Source organism: Diceros bicornis, chromosome 24 (genome assembly GCF_020826845.1).
Source record: "Diceros bicornis minor isolate mBicDic1 chromosome 24, mDicBic1.mat.cur, whole genome shotgun sequence".
Taxonomy (NCBI): Eukaryota; Metazoa; Chordata; class Mammalia; order Perissodactyla; family Rhinocerotidae; genus Diceros; species Diceros bicornis.
The window spans coordinates 18,317,319-18,340,549 of NC_080763.1; the positions used below are offsets into that span (position 1 = coordinate 18,317,319).

General features: G+C 47.3%; 1 protein-coding gene across 1 annotated transcript in view; it reads left to right on the forward strand.

The window, feature by feature from the left end:
- The window catches only part of SMOC1 (SPARC related modular calcium binding 1), a 143,780-nt gene that overhangs the window by 30,950 nt on the left and 89,599 nt on the right, over nucleotides 1-23,231 (forward strand). The gene's annotated exons all lie outside the window — the stretch shown is intronic.

The following is a 23,231-nucleotide window of genomic DNA, read 5'->3' on the forward strand; positions in this document are numbered from 1 at the left end:
TCCCAAATAGTGCATGGAATATACTTACACTAAAAATATATTCACTGTTTATCTGAAATTTAGATTAACTAGGCATTCTTTATTTTTTTTTTGCTGAATCTAGCAACCCTACTTGGAGTGCGTGGGTGTCAGGAGAAGGCCCTGGTTACCTGATATAGCTGGTGGGGTAGAGTTGATTTTAATGAAACACACTCAGTCTTGGTGCAATGGTAGAAAATTTGTTGATCTAATTTTGCTCTGAGTGTGGCACTTCTGATGATCTTCTGAAGCAAGAGAAAATGTTTCCCTTTTCATAGCTGCTAATAAGCTAACTCGATACAGCAGCCCTGAGAGAAACCCTGGCTAGGGTTTCGTGAGACTTAGGGAAGACATGAGGTTTATGTTCTCTTATCTCCTTGGCTCATCTCTTGCCTGTTTAGAGAAATTTTTAAAAAAGAGTTGTTCGTCTTTTTCTTGAATATCTATTTATGCATTTGAACCTAGAGGTAGAATGGAAAAGCTCACATTCACTACAGAGTCAGGAATAAGTTCCTCATGATGTGAGGACAGTAGGCCAATGGTGACATTCAGGGCTTTCTCTGAACCAGTGGTTCTCAAAGTGTGGTCCCTGGACCAGCAGCATCAGCAGCACCTGGGAACTTGTTAGAAATGTAAAGTTGGGCCCCACTCCAGACCCGTTGAATCAGAAACTCTTAGTGTTGGGCCCAGCTATCTGTTTCTAACAAGTCTAGAGGTGATTCTCATACATAGCAGAGTTTGAGAACCACTGCTCTCAGTCAGTCCTTTTTCTGTAAAGGACCAGACAGTAAATATTTTAGGCTTGTGGCCCATAGGGTCTCTACTACTCAACTCTGCCATTGTAGTGCAAAAGTAGCCACAGAAAATATGTGAAATAATGGATGTGGCTGTGTTATAAAGTAAATAAACCTTTACATTCACGAAAACAGGGAGCTGGGTCAGATGTGTCCCTCCTGAGAGGTTTGCTGACCCCTGCAAAAACCAAGGCACTTTCAGAGGAGTCAGACTTGCTTGTTACTTGCCTGTTCTATTCATTGATAGATGTGAAACGCTCCTAAGCAGCCAAATGATCAGAGGGAAGAAATAGAACAGCTGCCTGGGTCTGGTGAAGTAGCTGCTGTCGTCAGAGAAGGCTCCTCTCAAGGAGCCCAGTGACCAGAGTGTCTTTGTCCAACTGGGATGCTCGTTAATGAGACCGTTCTCATTGTGCTTACTGGGAATTTGTTCCTGTTTGTCCCAATTGGCATTCCTGTTCTATTTCTCTAGTCCATTCACTCTCCTTTGTTCTAGAAGACTAGTTCACACATTCTCTCCTCAGCCCCCAGCGCGTCTTCCTCCCTCCTCACTTTCAGCTGATGGCCTTGCTTCCTTTTTTCATTGAGAAAATAGAGGCAAGAGGAGAGAACTTCCGTAGGGGGCCATCTCTGAACCTACCCATTTCTGTCCCTACATGTTCCATCTGTCCTCCTGTCACTGCGGAGGAACTGCCCTTGCATCTCTCAAGGCAAACCCTCCACTTTCGCACTAGGTCTCATCTTCTTGCATCTGCTCGAAGACATCACTTTCACACTGTCTTCTCTGTCACTATTTCCCCTCCTCTCTACTGGATCACGTCCTCAGTGTCAAACCTGCCGTAATTTCTCCCCTGTCACCTTCTTGCCACCAACCCCTTTCTCTGCTGCCCTTCGCAGCAAAACTCTCTGAAAGGGTTGCCTTGTACATGCTTTCCCCAATTCCTTCCCTCTGTCTTCTCCTGAGCTCACACCTGTCTGGCTTTCGTCTCCGCCACTTCCCTGAAGCAACTTGTCAACGTCATATTGACCTCCACGCTGGGTAATTCCGTGGTCAGTGTTCAGTCCCCATCTTACTAGGCTTTCAGCAGCCCTTGACACGCTCGTTCACTGCCTCCTTCATGACACGCTCCCCTCACTTTCTGGGACATCACTCTGTCAGTTCTCGTCCTGCCTTCCTGGATGCTCCCAATCCATCTCATCTCCTGGTTCCTCCTCGTCTCTCCCACCTCTAAATGTTGGAGCTCGTCAGGGCTTAGCCCTGAGGAACTCCTCTCTATCTATACTCATTCCTTTGCTGGTCTCATGTGATTTTATGGTTTAAATAGCATCTGTATGCAGAGCTATCTCAAATCTGTGTCTCTAGTCTGGACATATCCATATGTCCAACTTCCTACTCCACATCTCCACGTGGATGTCTAATAAGCATCTGAAACTAACAATGACCAAAGCCAAACTCCATGTTTTTCCCACTAGCTCTACCAAACCCGTTTACCGTGTAGTATTCCCTGATTCAGTGACAATGCCATCTTTACACTTGTCACAAAACCTTTGGAGTCATCCTTCACCTTTCTGTTTCTCTCACATCCCAAGTCATATCCATCAGTACATCTTATTGAGTCTACTTTCGAAATGTATCCAGAATCCACCCACTTCTTACCCCCTCTGCTACTATACCCTGGTCCAAGCCATTGTTACCTCTTAACAGGATTACTTTTTTATTTTTTTTCAATTGTATTTATTTATTTATTTTTTTGTGAGGAAGATCAGCCCTGTGCTAACATCTGCCAATCCTCCTCTTTTTTTTTTTTGCTGAGGAAGACTGGCCCTGGGCTAACATCCGTGCCCATCTTCCTCCACTTTATATGGGACGTCACCACCACATGGCTTGCCAAGCGGTGCGTCGGTGCGCGCCCTGGATCCGAACCAGCAAACCCTGGGCCGCCACAGCGGAGCGTGCGCACTTAACCGCTTGTGCCATCGGGCTGGCCTCCAAGATTACTTTTTAATAGCTGCCATACTGGTCTCCTTTCTTCAGCCTTTGTGCCTTTACACTGTGTTATCAACACAGCAGCAGAGTGAGCCTTCTATAACAAGCATCAGATCAGTCACTGCTCTGCTTCCCATCTTACAGTGGCTTCCAAGGCCCCACGTGGTTTGCTCCTCTGCTGCCTCTCTGATCTGACCTGATGCAGCCCCCTTTGCTCCAACTGTTCTGGCCTCCTTGCTGTTCCCTGAGCATTCCAGGTACATTCCATCCTCAGGGCCTTTGCATTTGCTGTTCCCTCTGTATGGAATGTTCTCTCCCCAGAAAACTGCATGGCTCACTCATTCACTTCCGTCAGGCCTCTGCTCAAATGTCACCTTCTCAGAGACTCTTCCCTGACCAACCTGCGGATAAGAACCGTCATCTCCCCAACCTCCTTACACCCTTTACCCTTGCTTTGTTTTTCTCCCTGGCACACATCCCACCTGCTACGTTATATATTTACTTGTTTATTAGCTGTGTCTTTCCACTAGAATGAAAGCTCTGTGAGACCCCAGTGCCCAGAACAGTGCCTGAGACCCAGGACATGCTGGAAGCATGCTGAATGAATGAGCTCTCACTTCTCAGACTGAGTTAAAATGCATTATAATAGGGTGGTGGTCTTCAAACTTTTAAAGAGCAGGATAATTAATTTTCCAAACAAATTTAGAAGGAATCTCAATTTGTAGGACAGATATCAATGATATTTGATCAGTTTGAATTGATTTCATTGCTAATTGTTTTTGCTGTCGTTTTGTAAAGTATTGAGAAAGTCCTGATTTGCTTTGAAATGGCAGAATACTCTTGAGTTGAACTGACCCAGATTTTGAAGGAAGGTTAGTAAGATATTTTTATTTCAGGAGGCCGGCCCTGTGGCTTAGTGGTTAAGTGCGTGCATTCCGCTACTGGTGGCCCTGACTCGGATCTCGGGTGCGCACCGACGCACTGCTTGTCCTGCCATGCTGAGGCTGCGTCCCACATACAGCAACTAGAAGGATGTGCAACTATGACATACAACTATCTACTGGGGCTTTGGGGAGAAAAAGGGGAAAAAAAAGGAGGAGTATTGGCAATAGATGTTAGCTCAGGGCCGGTCTTCCTCAGCAAAGAGGGGAGGATTAGCATGGTTGTTAGCTCAGGGCTGATCTTCCTCACACACACACACAAAAAGATATTTTTATTCCAAAGTTGAATTACTAACAGTATTTAACAATTGTTCATTCATTATCTCTCTCTCTCTCTCTCTCACACACGTGCGCACGCATGCACGCACGCACACACACACACACACACACACACACACCAGTCAGGGAAGTATCCAGATTTATAATAAGGTCTCAAACTGTCAATAATGGGCTGTTATTATGATAAGATGCGTTACACATTCATGGGTTCTTAAACAATTGACCGAAACACTTTGATGAGAATACTTGCTGAGCATATGTGCCTCAGCATTTGACTGTAGTGCACATGTGCTGTTGTAGTGAACTTTACTTGCTTCTAGAATTTCTCTTGAACAGACGTGTGCAGCCTGAATTTAGAAAAACAAAGCAAAACAGATAGAGCAACAGCTTCTTATTCAACGAATGACATATGTAGAAAACATTTAAATAAAAAGACAGATATGGCCCGGGAGAAATTTCGTTACTGAGTGTTGTGCGAAAACCTTGGGAGCACAAGACAATGTGTTAGCAGTCTGCAGCGTGTTAAAATTTGGACTGTAACACTCAGTTGTTCACTTAAAAAATGGTGTTAAGGGCTGGCCCGGTGGCGTAGTGGTTGAGTGTCTTTTCCAAGGGCCATTAGGGATAATTCCAAGGACAGCGTCTAAGCATACAGTAGACACTCAACTAATGAATGTTAGATGTTGAATGAATGCAGCAGAAGTCAGAAGGGGAGGCAACATGTGATGTTTTCTTTAAAAGCAAAACACTGCCTGTATGGTGTGGTTTTGCCCATGAACCCTAGGGTCGGACTGGCTGGATTCCATTCCTGGCTCCATCACTTACCAGCTGGCGAGCTTGGCCAAGTAACAGAACTTCCTTGTGCCTCAGTTGCTTCATCTTTAAAATCTGTAAAAAGTACCCATCTCACAGGACTGTTTTGAGGGTTAAATGAATTAGCATGTTAAACACCTAGAACAATGCCTAGCAATAAAACAAAATTTGCCATTATTATTATTATTATTATTCTGAAAGATGGCACTTTTCATAGCTGCCCAGCTGGCAAAGACCACAGGATACTGAGCTGAGAACAAAACTTCTCTCTCCCTTCTGAACTGTAGCCTTTTGAGGTGTTTTCGGGTAATTCTCAGGATGTCAAACACACCCCAGGCAAATGATACAGAGATAAGGACACATCCCCTTTCTGCTAAGGTGGATAATCAAGGGGGTGGTGATTGTGGGTGTCTCTGATTCCTGCTTCTCTAGGGTTTGAACCGTATGTTTTCTTTGCTGCTGCCTCTGGGGGGCACACATGCTTGGGGTGGGGTGGAGAAGTGCCGACTTAGGGTTATTTTTTGTAGAAGCGGGTAGAATTTTCTTTCTCGTGGGGCTGGTTTCCCGTTGGGAAACCCTGTTGCTGCCTCATACAGCCAGGTCAGGCCCATGGGAAGAGCTGGACTGAGCAACCCTCTCCTATTCTGGGACAGAGAGGATGCTCGGAAGGTGTTGCCCATGGGGGTGAAGAATGACGCCCAGGCTCCTGGTGCAGCCCTCCCAGCCCCTTTCTCTAATTTGGACTCTACCCCTCCAGCCTTGTGTCTCCCTCAACCAGCTTGTGTTCCAGCTAAGAAGGAAGTTACTCTACTTCCCACACATACGTTGAACCTTTTGCCTTGTGTACTTTAAAAAATAATAACAATTATTAGTTTAACCACAGCAATTATTACTGCTAATATTTGCCGAGACCTAGAAGGTGCCAGGCAGATGCAGTATTGTAACATACCTGTGATTATTTAAATTTTACGGACATGCAGAGGCAACTGGGGTATTAAACTTGACCTGAGCCCAGGATCACTTGGCTTGTGAAGGTAAACCTCAAGCTCTGACCATGACTTCAGATCTCACATTGTCAACTCACCGTTGTCGGAGCTGCAGTGGGAAGAGCGTGGAATCCTGCTTTGTTCACTCTCCTGGCTTTGACGAAGTCAGTGGAAGTCTGCCAGGGGTAGATTTTTCAAAAATGTTTTTAGTATACAATTATTCAACATAAATTTGAAGAAGGATTGTCTAATACAGAAGTAACATAACCGTCTGTACTAAATCATCCCATTAAGACAAACACCGCGCGCGCACACGTGCGCGCACACACACGCTCCCCTGGAGTAGGGAACAGAGGCACACATCCTACCTTAATGCCAGGGTGGGCACCTGCCGTATCCCTCATCTCCTGGGAGGTGTGGGGGCTCTCTCCCTGGGGGTTGCTGAGGCTGTTGGCATGGATTGGATTCAGCTAAGTGCTCTCAACAGCGAGGCCCAGAGCCTCCAGCGGGAACCGTATCTGCAGGCAGAGGACAAAGTGCGCCCCTGCAGTGGCGACAAGTGCCGGTGGGCTGTGAAAGGTCCGGAGCCCTTATATTCTGTCCTGGGAAACTCTTTTCCTGATTGATTTCTCCAGAGCTTTGCTTTGATTGACTCCTTACTAATGAATGAACCCTAATGTGCTGATCCTGATCCTGATCCATAGTGTGATGTGATTAGTGCCCATGCTGGCTCTGTTCTTGCCACTCACCTGGCTGTAGCTTTTATGGATCTGCAAATTAGGCAGGTCCAGATGAGCCGCAGGGTCCCTCACTGGGAGCAGGCATAATATCAGCGTTATTACTGATAAAGGACTGTTGCCAGAACTGGGACTTAGAGTTGTAATTCATAGGCTCATACATCGCAACGGCTTCCTGCCATATTCAAACTATGTTTTTGCTCCACCTCAAATGCCATTACCCTTCCTCCCAACCCTATTCTAACATCCATCCAGCACATTCGTACTGAGCTTCTGCTGCATGCCAGACACAGCCCCAGGTGAGGGTACGATGATGAGAGCCAAACAGACACAGCCACTGTCATGGAGTTGACGTCTAGTGGGAGAGGAGATCAAATGATCACAGAAAAAAAAAATACAGCTTCAGTGTGGTGAGAGCTACAAAGGAGAGCTGCTTGGCCCTGGGGCTTTGACCCCATCTGGAAGGCCAGAGGGGCAGAGAGGGCTTCCCCGAGGATGTCATGTTCCAGCTGAGGTTTGGAGGAGGATGAGGCCTCGCTCAGTGAAGAGGGGAGGTAGGTGCTGTAGGCGGAGGGCACAGCACAGGGAAAGGCTTGGTGGCTGGAGGTGGCCTGCTGAAATTCTACCCGTTCTTTAAGGCAGTTCACAATCACTGTTCAGATGGGGAGCCCTGCTCTGTGCTCCTTAGCACTGAGTTTCTTAGGATGTTTGATACACCCTGGCTCCTGTGAGACCCTCAATTCCTGGGGGTGAGGGCCCACACTTGGTTGCCCAGAACGGGCCATGAACTACCCTCTTTCACACCAACTTCCTGCCTCAGGGCTGGCCAGATCCTCATGAGCTCTGCCTCCCACCTGAGTCACAGCCTGGGGAGGCCAAGGGCAGGGAGGGGGGAGGCAGGCTGACTCTGCAGCCTCAGCTCTGCAGACTTCTGCCTTGGTCATTTCTTGAGCAAGGTCTTACAAGCTGTTGAGAGGAGGAGTGGCCGGCCTGCGCAGCCCCTCATGTCTCACGGTATGCCTGGACCTTCCCAGGGCCGGCCTTTAGGACAGGAGGCTCACAGCCTGCACCTTTTTTCATTTCCACTTACTCACTGCAGAGTTTAGAGTGATGAATTCTTCTCTGTTCTGGGCCAAGTTTCCCAGTGGAGCGGAAGGAGACATCAATTCATTCAACAAACATTTATTGCACACCCCTGATGTGTCATGTACCGAGTCTGGGCTTTGGATCCTGGGGCCTCAGAGGTGAACAGGCTCTGTCCCCTTGGGGGCTCCCAGCCTGGTGACAATGCCAGCCCCTTTCTGCTCTCTGAACTAGTCTGCAAGGGGGGTGAATGAAATCCCATATCTGTCCAGGGCTTTGTATTCTGAGGAGGGAGACGACTGACATAAACCTCAGGAGAATCTTATTAGTTTTCTATTTCCAACAAAGGAGCATTCCCAGGGCCTGAGCTGGGGCCCTAACTTGGGTGGTCTCTCTGCATCGTCCAGCTGAAGAACGAGCCGGTGCTTCTCACGTATTTCTTTCCTTTTATGAAATGGCACAGAGGGTCTTCAAGCCTCCAGTGCTTTGCAGTGACAACCAGAAACAGTAGGCTAGGCATCAAGATAGGGAAAGCTGGGGGCCGAGGGAAGGAGGCCTCCTCTTTACCCCAGGACCCCTGAAGTGCTCTGGGTGAATTCGATTGGCTGTGCTCATTGGGTGCCCTACCTGGGCACACTGCTCCTATCTGCCCCAACCCCCTCCCTCTCTGGACCCAGCGATCTGTTGCAGAATTGGGCAGTGCCCCAGCTTAGAGCCACTGGGCTTCATACTCCATCAGCTCTTTGAAGAGGCAGCTCAATTGTCATGACGCAGAGTGCCAGCTTTAGAGTGGGGCAGCCTGGGTATTGGCTGTGTCATCCTGGGCTAGTGACGTAGCCTCCGGAGATTTCTCCTTGGTGAGATATAAGTGCAAGTACCACAAGCTGTGTGGGTAGACTGAAACATGCACTTAATGTCCTTTGCACAGTGCCTGGCATAAAGTCAGTGAGCTCAATAAACAGTGGTGGATGTTGTTACCTGCTTCTTTTACCCTTCCGGTCGTGCTTCAGGCTGTACAATTTCTGTGCATCATTATATGCTCAGGCACAGTGCATGCTGCTGCTTGAAATGCTGGAATGTGGCCCAGGGTTAGCTCCACCCCTCCTGCTACGGGAACTGGCTTTCCTGGGGAAAGTCATGGCTCAGGTTGACCTCCTGCTGTTGTCCTTGACTATTGCTGTCAGGTGTAGTGTGTTCTCAACACCCTTGACGCTCAAAGTGGGGTCCATTGGCCAGCATCATTGGCATTGCCTAGAGGCTTATTAGAAATGTAGCATCCCGGCCCCCCTCCAGACCCACTGAATGAGAATCTGCATGTTAATAAGATCCCCGGGTGATTCATATGCACCTTCAAGTTTGAGAAGCCTGCTTGGCATCATACCAGCTCATGAGGATAGAGCCCTCACTCTGTTTTTGGTGTGATGGGGAGAGGGTACTTATAGGCAGAGGAGGAGAGGGGAGTGAGCAGATGAGATAACTGAAAACCGACAGAACTTGACCTGTGACTTTCTGCCTCCCATCAGCTGTCACACTGAACCTTGTTCAACTGTTGACTCTCTCCTCTCCTAGGTGAACTCCTGGGGGCATGGTCTGTGCTGTATGTATCATACACCCTTCACTCCAGCTCACCGCCTGGCTCACAGTGGGACTCAGTAAATGTTTGAGTAAATGCAGCAAAACCATTTCCATGTTAATATGAGTTTCCTCTCATTGGTTCTGGAAGCCAGTCTCAGATAGGGGTTGGGACGGTGGAAATGCCTGGGGTGACTTGGTGTGGACTGGAAGGAGTGAGAGACTCACTGGCTCTCCTTTATCTCACTGGATTTTTCTTCTTGGTTTCCTTTGATGGCTCTCCCGCTTGCCCCCCTCAGTGTGGGATTGCCTCATGCCTTGGTCCTAGGCCCTCTATCTCCAGCTATGCTCTTCCCCACATGATGTCATCGAGCCCCATGGCTTCAAATCTGTGCTCTGGTGACTCTCACATTTGTATCTTTAGCCCTTACCTCCAGACTCCTGTGACAGCTGCCTGTTGGACATCTTCATTTAAGTGTTGTCTTAGTTGGGTTCCCTGGTTCAGACAGAGCCTGACACAGGGATTCTGGTGCATGGGATTTATTGAGGGCGTGCTCTCAGGGGAAAGAGAGTGAGGAAAGCAGAATAGGGCAGGGGAAAAGGCTAAGCCAGGATGTGGTGCCACTCCCTTATATGTGGAATCTAAAAAAGTCAAACTCCTAGGACCAGAGAGTAGAATGGTGGTTACTAGGGGTTGTGGGTGTAGGGGAAATGGGGAGCTGTTTGGCAAAGGGTACAGTTATAAGAGTAACAAGTTCTGGGGATCTCATGTACGGCATGGTGGCTATAGTTAATGTATTGTACAAGCATACCTCAAGTTTGGTTCCAGACCACTGCAATAAAGCGTATACTACAGTAAAGCAAGTCACATGAATTTTTTGTTTCCAGTGCATATAAAAGTTATATTTGGGGCCGGCCCGGTGGCACAAGCGGTTAAGTGCGCGCACTCCCCTGCGGCGGCCCGGGGTTCACCGGTTCGGATCCCGGGCGCGCACTGACGCACTGCTTGGGAAGCCATGCTGTGGCGGCGTCCCGTATAAAGTGGAGGATGGTGGGCACGGATGTTAGCTCAGGGCCAGTCTTCCTCAGCAAAAAAAGAGGAGGATTAGCAGATGTTAGCACAGGGCTGATCTCCTCACCAAAAAAAAAAAAAAAAAAAAGTTATATTTACACTATACTGTTGTCTATTAAGTATGAAATTACATTATGTCTAAAAAAACAATGTACATACCTTAATTAAAAAATACTTTATTGCTAAAAAATGCTAAACATCATCTGAGCCTTCAGCGACTTGTAATCTTTTTGCTGGTGGAGGGTCTTGCTGGATGTGATGGCTGCTGACTGGTCAGGGTGGTGGTTGCTGAAGGCTGGGGTGGTTGTGGCAATGCCTTAAAATAAGACAACAATGAAGTTAGCTGCATCTGTTGACTCTTCCTTTCACAAACGATTTCTCTGTAGCATGTGATGCTGTTTGATAGCATTTTACCCACAGTAGAACCTCTTTCCATATTGGAGTCAGTCCTCTCAAACCCTGCTGCTGCTTTATCAACTAAGTTTATGTCATAGTCTAAATCCTTTGTTGTCATTTCAACAATCTTCCCAGCATCTTCACCAGGAGTACACACCATCTCAAGAAACCATTTTCTTTTCTCATGCATAAGAAGCAACTCCTCATCCGTTAAAGTTTTATTGTCAGACTGCAGTAATTCAGTCACATCTTCAGGCTCCACTTCTAATTCTAGTTCTCTTGCTATTTCTACCACATCTGCACTTACTTCCTCCACTGAAGTCTTGAACCCCTCAAATTCATCCATGAGGGTTGGAACTGACTTCTTCCAAACTCCTGTTAATGTTGATATTTTGACCTCTTCCTATGAATCACAATTTTTTCTTTTTTTTTGCTGAAGAAGATTCACCTTGAGCTAACATCTGTTGCCAATCTTCTTCTTTTTTTGCTTGAGGAAGACTAGCCCTGAGCTAACATCTGTGCCAATCCTCCTCTATTTTGTATGTGCATTGCCACCACAGCATGGCTGACGAGTGCTGTAGGTCTGTGCCCAGGATCTGAACCCATGAACCTGGGATGCTGAAGTGGAGTATACCGAACTTAACCACTATGCCATAGGGCTGGCCCGACAAATGTTCTTAATGGCATCGAGAATGGTGAATCCTCTCAGAAGGTTTTTAAATTTACTTTGCCAGATTCATCAGAGGAATCACCGTCTATGGCAGCTATAGCCTTATGAAATGTATTTCTTAAATAATAAGACTTGAAAGTCAAAATTACTCCTTGCTCCATGGGCTTCAGAGTGGATGTTGTGTGAGAAGGCATGAAAACAACATTACACTCATTGTATGTATCCATCAGAGCTGTTGGTTGACCAGATGCATTGTCAGTGAGCAGTAATATTTTGAAAGGAATCTTTTTTTCTGAGCAGTCAGTCTCAACAGTGGGCTTAAAATATTCAGTAAACTATGATGTAAACAGATGTGCTGTCATCCAGGATTTGTTGTGCTCTTTGGTATAGAGCACAGACAGAGTAGACTTAGCATAATTCTTAAGGGCCCTCGGAATTTTGGCATGATAACTGAACATTGGCTTCAACTTAAAGTCATCAGCTGCATTAGCCCCTAACAAGAGACTCAGCCTGTGCTTTGAAGCTTTGAAGCCAGGCATTGACTTCTCCTCTCTAGCTATGAAAGTCCTAGGTGGCATCTTCTTCCAATATAAGGGTGTTTCATCTACACTGAAAATCTGTTGTTCAGTGTAGCCACCTTCGTCAATTATCTCAGCTAGATCTTCTGGATAACTTGCTGCAGCTTCTACATCAGCACTTGCTGCTTCACCTTGCACTTTTATGTTACGGAGACAGCTTCTTTCCTTAAACCTCGTGAACTGACCTCTGCTGGCTTCAAACTTTTCTTCTGCTGCTTCCTCACCTCTCTCAGCCTTCATAGAACTGAAGAGAGTTAGGACCTTGCTCTGGATTAGGCTTTGACTTAAGGGACTGTTGTGGCTGGTTTGATCTTCCATCCAGACCACTAAAACTTTCTCCACATCAGCAATAAGGCTGTTTCGCTTTCTTATCATTTGCGTGTTCACTGGAGTAGCACTTTTAATTTCCTTCCAGAACTTTTCCTTTGCATTCATAACTTAGCTAACTGGTGCAAGAGGCCTAGCTTTTGGCCTGTCTTGGCTTTGGACATGGCTTCCTCACTAAGTTTAATCATTTCTAGCTTTGATTCAAAGTGAGAGACATGCAACTTTTCCTTTCACTTGAACACTTAGCGGCCGTTGTGGGATTATTAATTGGCCTAATTTCAATATTGTTGTGTCTTATGGAATAGAGAGGCCCAAGGAGAGGGAGAGAGACAGAGCAATGGCTGGTCGGTGGAGCAGTCAGAACACACACGTTTATTGATTAAGTTCGCTGTCTTATATGGACGCAGTTCATGGTGCCCCAAAACAATGACAATAGTAACATCAAAGATCACTGATCAGAGATCCCCATAACAAGTGTAATAATAATGAAAAAGTTTGAAATATTGTGAGAATTACCAAAATGTGACACAGAGACAGAAGTGAGCAATTGCTGTTGGAAAAATGGCACTGATAGATTTCCTTGATGTAGGGTTGCCACAAACCTTCAATTTGTAAAAAACGCAGTATCTGCGAAATGCAATAAAATGAGGTATGCCTGTATACTTGAGAGTTGCTAAGAGAGTAGATCTTAAGTATTCTCACCACACACAAAAAAGGTAACTATGTGAGGTGATGGATATGTTAATTAGCTTGATTGCAGTAATCCTTTCACAATGTGTATATATATCTCTCTCTCAAAACATCATGTTGTACACCTTAAATATATACAATTTTTATTTCTCAGTCATACTTCAATGAAGCATAAAAAAAAAAAAATATGTGGTGCCAGGTAATGTCTAGCCTTTGCTTGATCTACTGATTGGGGGTGGGGGGGGGCACGTAACCTCCTTCGTGTCCCCTGGTGAGCGGCTGCCTTCATCAAGGCAGTTCTGTAGAGATCTGCAGTACTGTCCGCAACTGGTGGGTGGATGCATCAGGCTGAATGGAGGGTCCGGGTGGGGTGCCAACAGCAACTACCTGTGATGTTCAGTAAGCCTCTGTAATGTAATAAGCCTCCAACTGCTCTTCCCTTGCAAACTTAGTTCTCCCCAGACTTTCCTATCTCAGTAAATGGCACCGCCACTCACCATTTCCTTAGGCCAGAAATCTAGAGGTCACTCTTGATCCTTTTTTTCCCCTCAACCACCCACATCGGGTCCATCAGCAAATCCTGTTGAGTTTCCCTCCGAACTCTATGCCGTCTGCATTGACTTCTCTCTCTTCACTTACACCACCCTACTGCAAACTGCTACCCCCGTCACTTGGGCCTGGCTAGCCTCAGTAACCTCAAAATTGATCTCCCTGCTTCTTTTCTTATCCTTCTTCACACAGCAGTTGCGGTGAATCTTTTTTTAAAAAGACTTTCTTTTTTAGAGCAGTTTTAGGTTTGCAGCAAAATTAAAAGGAAGATACAGAGATTTCCCTTTTAGCCTCTGCTCCTACACGTGCACAGCCTCCCCTGCTATCACCATCCCCCTCCAGAGTGGTGCGTTTGTTACGACTGATAAACCTACATTGATACATCATAATCAAAGTCCTAAGGGCTCACTCTTGGTGGTGTATATTCTGTGGGTTTGGACAAATGTATAATGACTTGTATCCATCTTTATGGTATCATGTAGAGTATTTTCACTGCCCTAAAAGTCCTCTGTGCTCTGCCTGTTCATCCCCCCTCCACCCCGCCCCACACTGGCAACCGCTGATCTTTTTACAGTCTCTATAGTTTTGCCTTTTCCAGAATTTCATATAGTTGGAATCATACGTATGTAGCCTTTTCAGATTGGCTTCTTTCACTTAATAATATGCATTAAAGTTTCCTCCATGTTTTTTCATGCCTTGATAGCTCATTTCTTTTTCATGCTAAATAATATTCTGTTGTCTGGATGCACCACAGTTTATTTATTCATTCACCTACTGAAGGACATCTTGGTTGCTTCCAAATTTTGGCAATTATGAATAAAGCTGCTATAAACATTTGTGTGCAGGTTTTTGTGTGGACATAAGTTTTCATCTCATTTGGGTAAATACCAAGGAGTGCAGTTGGCAGATTGTATGTTAGGAGTATGTTTAATTTTGTAAGAAATGGCCAAATTGTCTTCTAAAGTGGCTGTGCCATTTTGCATTCCCACCAACAGTGAATAAGAGTTCCTATTGCTCCACATCCTCGTCAGCATTTGATGTTATCAGTGTTCCAAGTTTAGGCCATTCTAATAGATATGTAGTGGCATCTCATTGTTGTTTTAATTTTCATTTCCCTGATGACATATGATGTGGAGATCTTTTCATGTCCTTATTCGCCATCTGTATATCTGTTTTGTTTATTTATTTATTTTTTTTGGTGAGGAAGATTGGCCCTGAGCTAACATCCATGCCAATCTTCCTCTATTTTGTACATGGGATGCCGCCACAGCATGGCTTGGTGAGTGGTGTGTAGGTCCGTGCCCTGGATCCAAACCCATGAACCCCGGGCTGCTGAAGCAGAACACACGAACTTAACCACTGCGCCACTGGGCTGGCCCCTGTATATCTTCTTTGGTGAGATAAATGTTAAGATCTTTGGTCTACTTTTTAATCAGTTGTTTTGTTTTCTTCTTAGGGGTGAATTAAAAGAAAAATGTGTATCAAATCACATCATCCCCTTGTGTAAAACCCGTCAATGCCTTCTCAGAGCACTTAGGATGAAATGTGATCTCCTCACCCTGGCCTGTGTTGAGTCCTATGTCATCTGACCTCTGCCCCCTCTGCCCCTCCCCCATCCTCTCTCACCTCCTGCATGAGGCAGGATGTGGACAGGTAGGTAAGGTAGGAGGCGGCTCTCATGTTTGTGCATCGTTTCTCCTCCACTAGACTGGGAGGCTCTTGAGGGGAGGGGCCATGATCTACCCTGGATTTTGTGTGGGCAGCACATTCTTGACATTCAAGTCTATGCTCAAATGTCGCCACCCCCTCTAGTCTTTCCTCGACCACGTGATTTAGTCACTTGCTGTGCCATCACCCTGTTTATTTTCTTCAGGACACAAATTACTGTCTGAAATACTGTGTCCATTTATTCTGTATATGTCTGTCTGTCCCAACCGCCTAAGACATAAAGCCCATGAGGGCAGGGCCTCATGTGTCTTGCTTGCTGATGTATGGTGCTGGGCACGCGGTAGGCTCAAATATTTGTTGACTGAATGACTGAACATTGGGACAAGTGAATGAAGAGACAGAAGGGCTGCTGGATCTCTGGAATCTTCAGGGGCCCATTTCAGGTCAGGCAGCTTTATCCAGAAAGTTCATTGTAGGTTAGAAGTTGTTCTTTTTCCAACTTTCTTCTTATCAAAATAAGCAGAGCAGGAAATGAAACCCAGTTTCCTGCTTATACCTCAGACCACCAGGAAAGGCAGATGAATCTGGAAAAATCCGCGCCCACACTGAAGTGGTGTCCTGGCTTTTCCCAACTGAAGACACACCTCCCTGGGGACTTGCTCAGCTGCTCACGAGGGGCTGGTCTCAGGAACCGTCTGGCACTGAGGTCTACGGAGCTGGTTAATATCACAGCCTTTTCCACTGTTTTCCATATCCTGACTTGGTATTACCCAAAGCCTGACAAAGTCTGGAAGTTGCATGTCCAGGGAACAAATACAAATGAACTACGTTCTCCAGATGCCTTCTTGTTTGAAGAACAAGAAGTGGATTTTCCTCATGGGAGAGGCTTAGGGCGGTAATGAAGTTTAGCCACTCAGGCCTCTGAACTGTGTTCTGAGGAGAAGTTTTGGAAGGAGAAGGCTCAGTACCAAGACCAATCATTTGGTTGGATCTTAGTGTTTGATTCTGTGCCTGGGTGGACCGAGCCATCCTGCCTGCTTGAAGCTTCAGGTCAGGCCGTGGGGCAGGACAGGCTGCTGGTCCTGATAGCTTGGAGAGCGTGGGGAAGGGAAGTGAAAATGGGGCTGGAGGGGCCACACGATGGATGCCGGAGAGATTTGGATTCCTTCTCTAGTCGTATCTCCCTCCCGTGGCCCCCAGTCCTGGAGGCTCTGCGGAGGATCAGAGGGGAGGCAGCTGGACCTCGTTCTGTCCTGCAGCCAGCACCTCTGACCAACCCTGTCAGGTTGCTCCCAGCCAGCTTCCTCTCGTCACACTTCCTGCTCCTCACTGGGGCTCAGGCGGCGACCACGCTCGTCTTGCTCACCATTGTCGCTCCTTGAGCAGAATGGTACGTAGGCACCAAATCACCATTCTTGGATGTTGAATGGTGAAACATATGTCGGAGTCAGAAGATCTCATTGAGAGCTGTGTTCTAGCACTTCTTTACATGGTAACCTTGAGGAAGTTGCTTGACCTTTCCGAACCTCAGTTAATCTCTGCCCTTGCTGTGAGAACCTGATTGTGGTTATGATGACAACAACAATGGCTAACATTTGCTGAGAACCATTTGTGCCAGGCATGATTCTACATTCTTTACATGTCTTCACTTGCATGGCACTTTACTTACAACATCCTTATGTGGTGGTTCTATTATCATGCCCATTTTACAGATGTGGGAACTAGGCACAGATAAGTTAACGCGTCAGCTAGTGATTGAACCCACGCATTTATTTCACGTGACCAATTGCAATAATATATGCAAAACGTGCTTTGTAAAGTGCTGACCAACTTCTGGTTGTTTCAGTATTACACAGCCAAGGAGGCTTCAGAAGGTCCAGGCCTCGGGTTTGGAGGTCATTGACATCTGAGCGTATGGTGTGTGTGTGCAGGGATCCACAAATGCTGGACAGGAAGGGCTTTGCTTGAGAATGTGAAGGGGTAGGCAGGATAGGGAGCTGGGCTCAGTGAAATGGTGAGAAGAAACCTCTTACCCATGTCAGAAAACCTCAGAGGAGTGCAGGATTGCTTGGGGCGAGGCCACTTCTCCAGCCATTGCTCTGGTTTTTTGGAGGGAGGCTGGAAGGGCCTGGTCCTCCTTCCCTGCTCACATCTGAACCAAGCACTTGGCAGGACTGCTCACCCAGCAGGACTTCCAAGCCACCCTGGCCAGGGGTAATGGAGCAGAGTTCCCCTCTGTCCTGTAATGTGAAGCTAAGAGGGAGCCCTTGAGGAAACTAGAAGGGGAATAAACAGAAGGCAGGGGTCAATGTGGAGAAGAGAAGGAGACTGGGAATTGGGCAAAGAGGGCAAGGAGGGCGCTGGACTTGAGGCAGTGGGATTCCTGCCAAAGAGAAGGGATGCCTTGAATAAATCCGGGAAGCTTCAGCCCTGGGGCCCGGATTGGAGAAGGGGCTTGCCCAAGGCCAGGCCTGGAGGAGGATGTGTATCTGTGAGTGTGTGCGGCTGACACCCAGGTTGGGAAGCAGGAGGTCGGGCTGACCTCGCACTGGCCTCCTCCTCCAGGAAGCAGGTGGGCTTCCTTGGCTGTGCCATGCCCGTGTGCAGCTCTGATTTATTTCGAGATTTTCCTTGTCTGTATCGGAGATGGTTTTTCTTGGCAAATTACAACTTTTTCAGAAAGCAAACATGCAGTCTCCTTGTAGCCTGGGTTGTTGTAATCCCCTGTTCGTTTATGTAGCCTCTGTGTGTTTGAGGCCAGAGCCGGCCGGGGGTGAAGGTCCAGCCCAGCCCACACAGCTTTGTAGCTGGATTTGCAAACTCCAGCATGGCTCTGGCTCTGGATCCTCTGATCCTGGTGCAGGTAGTGTGGCTGTGTGCCTTGGGTTTCCTCTGTGCTCTACTTTGGGGGGCACTCTTCGGTGGGTCTTTTTTCTGGTGCCTGGGACCTTTATTTCAGAGTGCAAGTGAAATAAGAACCTGCCTCACATAACAATTTTGGAGAAAATCTAGATTAATCCATTTTGGCTAATTGATGTGCCCATCTGGGTAGAGTTACTGATATTACGTATTTTTCCAAGGCCAGGTAGTTAAATCATGGATATATATGCTTCCTAGGCTTATTTTTGTTCTTATTTTCCATCTTTATCATAAACTCACCAAGGATGGGTCAGGAAAACATATCTCAAACCCCCAAGCGATAGGTGGAGTGGGTGCTGGGATATTTGACGAGGACAGACACCCTTCTGGAGAGGAAATGACCATCTGGAAATCTCTACACTAGAGGGCCCAGATCTCTCAGGAAGGTCTCTTCGAGGGACTAGAGCCTCCCCAGGAGAGAGAAGCTCACAAGTTGCACAGGAAGAGACCGTGAGGCCAGCATCTGCCACATCCGAGGTTCCTGGCTGACCCGTTAGAGGAGGAAGAGGAAGGAGCCAGCTGGAGCCATCCCCTGTGCTCGCATCTTTCTCTTCCACTCCCTACTCCCTCTGCCTCCCCCGGCCAATTTTGGTCTGAGAGCTGTGGAGTGGTCCTAATAAACGTAGCTACCATTCATGGAGTGTTAACAGTGTGCCAGGCATTGTGCTAAGTGCTTTATGCATCATTTCACTAGTCCTCATGACAAGTCCATGGAATGGGCATTATTCTTACTTTGCAATTGAAGAAGTTGGGGCTTAGAGAGGTTAAGTGACTGTCCCAAGGTCACACAGCAAGGAAGTGGTGGACCTGGGATTTGAAATCCTGGTCTGTCTGATGATAAAGGCTACGCTCTTAAATATTGCGCTACACTAGCCACAGAAATGCCTGAGAAACTGAGTGCCTTCCAGGATGTTGAGGGTGAGTGTTTTAGAGAGATGTTCTGGAAGCCGTTTGAGAGTTGAGTCTGGGACACAAAGGTACTGAATCTTGGAGGCTTCTTTAGGACTCTGAGCCCCTAGAGAGGGAGGGAGAGAGGACGTGATCTCCAGGGGACAAGTACGAGTCAGTCAAGGGCTTCTTGGGTCCGGATCAAACCCAAGTGGGACTTCTTAGCAGTAACTGGGCGTTTGGCCAGACTCCATGGGCCTTGTTTCTCGGTGGGGACGTGGAAGGAGGCAGGGCCAGGGGTGTTGGGCTGGCAAAGGAGGAGAGAAGCCTTCTTACAAGGAAACCTCTTTGTGGTGTCTGGGCCAAGCTGAGGATAGTCTCTTTTCTGGAGGTTCAAGTAGGGTCTGGTCTGGAACTCGACAAGGACCTGCTCAGCTAGTGGTTCTCTCTAAGGAGGTGGGGGTACCGGCCAGGGGGTGTCACAGCCCCTGAGAGAGCAGTCTGACCCTCAAGTCCACCTCAGAGACTGGCTGCAACATCCACACATGCTTCTGCTGCCTTGTTTCTGGAACATTCCTGGCTCTGTTCCATCCTCTGCCTCCCACCTCCCCTCATCCACTGGTGACTGACACCCCTGACAGTGCCCTTCCCACCTCTGCACGTCTCCAGCCAGGTCACTGAGTGGCTGCACGGTTGCTCCTATGAGTCAGCTGCTGGGCCACCTCACTCAGGAGGTCCGTGTGGCACTTGGCTTGTGCCAAAGACATTTCTGAGGGTAGACAGATGTGTGCTTGGGCGAAGGTGGGGGATACTTGTCGGGTCCCACAAGTCCTCTTTTGTGGGACGTTAGTTTAAATCACTGGAACCAGACTGTGGTTTTGGGGAAGATGTCTTTTTCCCTTTGGCAGCCGACAGGGTGCAGAGTGGCACCACCCAGCCACTTCCAAACACTTCTGGGTAGGAGCCAGCAGCCAGGTCCCTGGGCTGGAGTTTGGAGGGCCGGACGTTTGAGGAGGGGCCCCCAGGACACTGGAGAATGGGTCAGGGAGCCGGAGTTGCTGGCCTCCGGGGTTGGGCCTTGGGCAAGCTCCCTCTCAAGGAGGACCCAGAGAGACCATCCGAGGAGGAGCCTGGTTGGCGAGAGAGCCCTTCTGGAGCTTCTCCCTGACAAGGACACTCATCCTCCAGTGCCTGAAGCAGCTCTTGGCCTGGAGCAGGGGATGCAGGAGGTGACCTAATTACACTGCATTTACTGAAGTAGGCTGGAGCCAGAAGATGGTGACAGCTGTTTCCAGAATCTTCCTCTATATTGATTCTTTCTTTCCATCCCCACTGCCACCGGGTAGCCCAGGCGCCTGTCAACACCTCATGTCTGGATTTCCACCAGTGCCTCTTAATGGTCCATTTTGCATTTATTCTCCTTCCGCTTCAGTCTCTTCTACCCACTGTGGCCAGAACAACCAGCTGAAAACACCAGTTTTATGAAATGACTTTCCTACCTTGGCCCGAAGGGCTGGCGGACCCCACCTCATCTTTACACAGATATTCTGCTGCAGCCAAATTGGGCTCTGTGTGCCCCGCACGTGCACGGTCATTTTGCTCAAGGTGCTCTCCCTTCCTCAAATCCTATTTACCCTTCAGGGAGCAGCGCGTGTCCACACCCTCTGTGCAGCCTCCTCAGCTACTTCAACGCCTCCTTCTCCAAGACCCTAGAACCCTGCTTGCTCTCACTGCTTTGACAGTTAGGTGATGATGCGGGCAGTGCAGGGCTCCTTCTTATTTGTCGATCTTTTCTCCTCAACCAGAGCATTGACTTCTGGAAGGAAAGAGCCAGATTATGTTCTTTTGTAGCCCAGAGTAGCCCTGGGTCAGGCCTCTAACGGGCACTTGAGAAATAATGGTTGAGTTGATCAACAGGAGATAAATTTAAATTATAGCATGAGGGATTTAGATTAGGCATAAGGAAGGATTTCTAGAGAGCAGTTACATGTTTAGAAAGGACGGCCAAGGAAGGTTGTAGCAGTATCAGGTCTTGTAACATCCATGAAAAATAAGAGAAAGTTCTCCTGAGATATGCTGTCAGGGTGTGTGGTGGTGGTGGGGGCGGGGGGGGGCAGTCAAGGTTTACATAGAGTGAGGTGGAGGAGGAAAGATGGAAATGGCCAACCTCTAGCTTTAGCCTCCAGTTTACAGACTCCTGATTTTTGGCTGGAATCTGCCTTTCTACATCTGATCTTGTCTTTGGCTCAGGGCTTTCTCCACTTTCCCTCCTGTTACCCAGCCATAGTTGGGCCACATGGATTTAAGGGGTGGGAAGAGAAGGGAAGCAGGAGGCACGCAGGGAAGATGGGGGCATCAACCTTGTTAGGGCCAAAGCCGTGGAGCCATTCGCCTGTTCTGGGAGCCCCAACTGAAGAGTGGCTTTGCCATCCTGTTACCTGAAACCTGAGCTGTTCATCAACCGGAACACAGTTGGTTGTACGTTGCTAGTGTGCTCAAAGGAATGGAAACACCTTTGGTCACCACGATCCCTGTGTTTCCCCCAAACACAAGTCAGCCAGCTAGGGGTGGGGGGTGCTATGGTTTGCCAGAGACGTGTGGAACCACGGGCTCAGCTCCTGAACAGGCATAGCTTCCTGAAGGGCCTATTTAAGGAGGAGGTAGGACATTGGTTTTATGGTCAACGTGGATGTATATTGCAGTAGAAGACAAGCTTGCAAAGCTAGAATTCACCCGAGACACAGGCATGACCTTCCTCTGCTGTTTTGGGTGCTTCTGTGGAGAACGCTGCCAGACTTGCTGCCACGCTGCCCTCGGCCCCCATGCCTCCTTCTGTCTCCCTGGGTTGGGGTGGGGGCCCTTAGTGAAAGGAGTGGCGGAAGTGAGAAACAAAGACAGTCACAAAGGAGCCAGGAGGACAGGGGCAGTGGGAGCCACAGGGACCTTTCAGTGCCTGTTGGAGCTTTAGATGTAGCATGGTTCATATAGGTGCAGCCCTCTTCTCCCTGTTCTCAGTGGCCAGATCACGTGCATTCAGCGGCCCTCTGCTCTGTTCATTCAAGGGCAGCTCTGTGGGCCTGGGGACCCGCCTTTGTGCTTTGGGAACCCCCGTGCTGGAAGATGGAGAGATGCTGGCAGGGCAGTGCCCGCTGTCTCCTAGGGACCACAGGAGTTGTGGTGGGAGGCAGGGCGGCAGCAAAGGTGCTCTGTGAGGGCTGAACGTTTTTGGGGGATGGGGATACCAGTTCTCCTACTGTCACCTTCTGTCACTCCACGAGGAGTTCTGAGCAATTCTAAGATAAAATGTGCAAGACTAGACAAACCTAGGGCAGCAGTTTTCAGACTGCTTGAAGGCATGGAACTCTTACATTAAATCATATTTTTTAGTATGAATAGGACAACACACATATTATGATGTGCAAAGCAGACCTTTAAAATTGATATGATTCTCTGAGTTTCACCTATAGAACAACGCAGGCAAAAAAGGGTAAAGATTTGTTATAAAATGCGTCTTTAAGATCAAGTTTTTATCTTAGTCTTTTACTTCAAGCTGCTGACACTTATTAGAAAGAATGAGGTCTAAAATAAGGTGTTTAGGGTAATAGCTTTTGCTTATTATGAGATTCAGGTGGCAATGTGGGGTTGTAATAACATTATTCTCCCATTTGAAAAAATTAATTGTTGCCATCTCCATAAAACAAATAAGAGACATTTTAGACTATAGTTAGTAACAGTTGCACTATTTTTTAATTTGTAACATTTTAGAACTTAAATGTTTTCTACTTTTTTGCCATGGTTCTTGATGATACTGCTGTGAGTTATAAATCACTGTCATGTGAAATTAGAAAGAAATGCATTCGTGCAAACATAAAATACAAAGAAAACTGGCTATTTCACAAAATATCCAAAGTTTAACTTTGCAAACCAGTCCCCAAGATCTTCAGTGAGAATGTATGGAACTACAGAACACAGTTTGAAAACCCCTGATTTACTGGATAACAGAAGTAATAATATAGTAATATCTAAGATTTATCAAGAACTTTTAATGTGCCAACCTGCTCTTTTATCCTCAGATCAACCTTTGATAGTCGAACTGCTGTATTTCCTTGTCTTAACAGACGAGGAAACTGAGAATCATAGACGTAAGTATCTTAACTGAGGTCCACAGGCTAGAGACTGGATCTCAGGTCTGTCTACTCAAAGTCTATGCTTTCAACACCTGCGTTTTCTCCCCAGTACAGAACCTTCCCAAACAGCACTTCCT